A 2,361-nucleotide genomic window follows, 5' to 3' on the forward strand; every position below is an offset into this window, starting at 1 on the left:
AGGTAAGTGATAAGTAGCAAATAGACATTTCACAAAAAGCTGTGGTCGACTCCAATACCACCTCTTGGATGCAATAAAGAACCTTCATACTTCAAACTGGCTTGAAAGTCAAACATCCTAAGATCAGGTATCATTCATATCTAACAAGCAATAACATAAGAAGTATTCATATAGGTGAAGCAGCCTTTTCTGATTTGCCAATGCTGCCATTATGCAAAATTTCAGAAATGGACTGACTTTTATAAAGGGGGTATATATTTGGTTACAAATTTACAGTCTGAAGGCCATGAAAGTATCCAAGCTAAGAAATCAACATGAGTATACCATCATTGAAGGAAGGACAATGGCTTCTGGTGACCTCTGTTAACTGGGAAGGCATGTGGCTGGCATCTGCTGATCCTGGGTTTTGTTCCACCTCCTGTGCATTCTTCAAAATGTTGCTCATGGGGAATTTGTACTTTCTTAGCCTCTCCAGGGCAAAGTGTCAGCAAAAGTCTTCTTTCAAAGGCCATCTCCAAAATATGTTTCTAAGCTGCAGCAGCATCTGGGCCTACATGACTCTTTTAAAAGTACTCCAATAAATCAATCAAGAACCCCCTGAGTGGGCAGGGTCACACCTCCATGGAAATAATCCAATCAAAGGTGTAACCCACAGCTGGGTGAGTAATATCTCCATGGAAATATCCAAACAAGAGGTCACACTCTAACCAAAATATTAATCAATCTGCCCCCACAATATTGCATCAAAGGAAAAGACTTTTTCTGGGGGCATAGTTTATACAACCTGGCACAAAGCCTATGTTGATTTCCAGATCCAGCTAACTCTAAACATGATTATTATATACTATTAGGGTAAAAAGTTATTTTAAATCTGAAAAAAACTGGGAAAAAGAAAAACTAGTATGAAAAGATTGCTACAAATAATTCCAGATTCCTGTATGGAGTATTGACCAGAGCGGCCACTGAAAAGATGTTTGATAGAGTTACAATAACTTTCCATTTCCCAATAACTTCTTAAGGCCCCTGAATACCTTTTTGGAGGCCACAGATGAGGGGTTTCAGCATGTGAGTGAGGTTGGCATACAAGGCTGACACCATTTTGTCCTGGTCCCAGGTATAGTTTGAGGCTGGTCTCATGTACACGAACAAGGCAGCTCCATAGTAAATTCCAACCAAAGCCAGGTGGGAGGAGCCAGTGGTGAAGGTCTAGTGATGGCTTTCTCCAGAGCTCATGCAGATGACAGCTCAAAGGACATGTGAATAGGAAATGATAATAACTGAGACTGAGAGGATTAGCATCACTATACAGCAGATGAAAAGCAGTCTTTTAAAGAAAGAGGTGTCAGTGCAAGGTAGAGGTAGATGGGCAGCAATATGGCAGAAGAAGTGATGAATTTCCAAAGATCTGCAGTAAGAGAATGACATGGCAGCTACCAGCACAATGATACTGTCAAGAGTCTCCTGGATCCAGAAAGGAGCAGTCATGAGTACACACAGTTTCTGATTCATGAAGATGGTGTATCATAGAGGGTGGCATATGACCACATAGTGCTCATAAACCATGACAGCCAATAGGAAACATTTGGCCCCAAGCAGGGACACATAAAATATCTGGGTTCCACAACTTACCAAAGAGATGGATTTCTTGCCAGACAAGTAGATGAAGGCCATCTTGGGTACTGTAGTGCAGATGAGCATGAGGTCCCTGAGGGAGAGTTGGCTGAGGAGGAGGTACATAAGGGTGTGGAGCTGGGTGTCCAGGTAGATGAGGAGAACCATAGCATTGTTTCCATGAAGACCAATGTGAAAATGCCCAGTACTAGAGAGAAGAGGAAGATGTTGCTCAGACTCTGATCGAAGATTCCCAGCAGGATGAATTCAGGGTTGAAAGTCTGATTTCTACACCTCATGATGGTTATTTTGTCTTATATGGAAGTTCCAGAGAAGGCATCATCTCATTTATTAATTCAAGAAAATGTTTTTGACTGCATACTATGGGCAAGTTCCTGTACCAGGCAGTGTACATGATGCATATGTGAGACATTTTCACCAATCTCTACTTACATATGGTTTTGTCACAGTAACAGTTATTTGAATTGATCTTGTGCTTTCAAAGTTTCTCCATTGAACTTACACAGAAATCAGGCAAGACAACTGAAGTTTATAAAAGCTTATTGACTTACCTTCAGTTACATAGTCAGTAAAGAACTTAGAAGAAAAACATATATACATATTGTTTGCTAAAATTTATGAAAATCCCTTATCATAAGAAATTTCTTATTGAGTTTTGTTCCTTTTCTCCTAGAATGTCTACAGATTGCTGCTCTCCTCAATAAGTATATAATTCTTGTTCATTCATTT

At 40.0% G+C, this 2,361-nt stretch overlaps 1 pseudogene; it reads right to left on the reverse strand.

The window, feature by feature from the left end:
- Nucleotides 1-983: 983 nt before the first annotated feature.
- Nucleotides 984-1,910, reverse strand: LOC119520806 (annotated as a pseudogene).
- Between the last annotated feature and the right edge of the window lie 451 nt (nt 1,911-2,361).

The sequence above is a fragment of the Choloepus didactylus genome, chromosome 26 (genome assembly GCF_015220235.1).
Source record: "Choloepus didactylus isolate mChoDid1 chromosome 26, mChoDid1.pri, whole genome shotgun sequence".
Classification (NCBI taxonomy): Eukaryota; Metazoa; Chordata; class Mammalia; order Pilosa; family Megalonychidae; genus Choloepus; species Choloepus didactylus.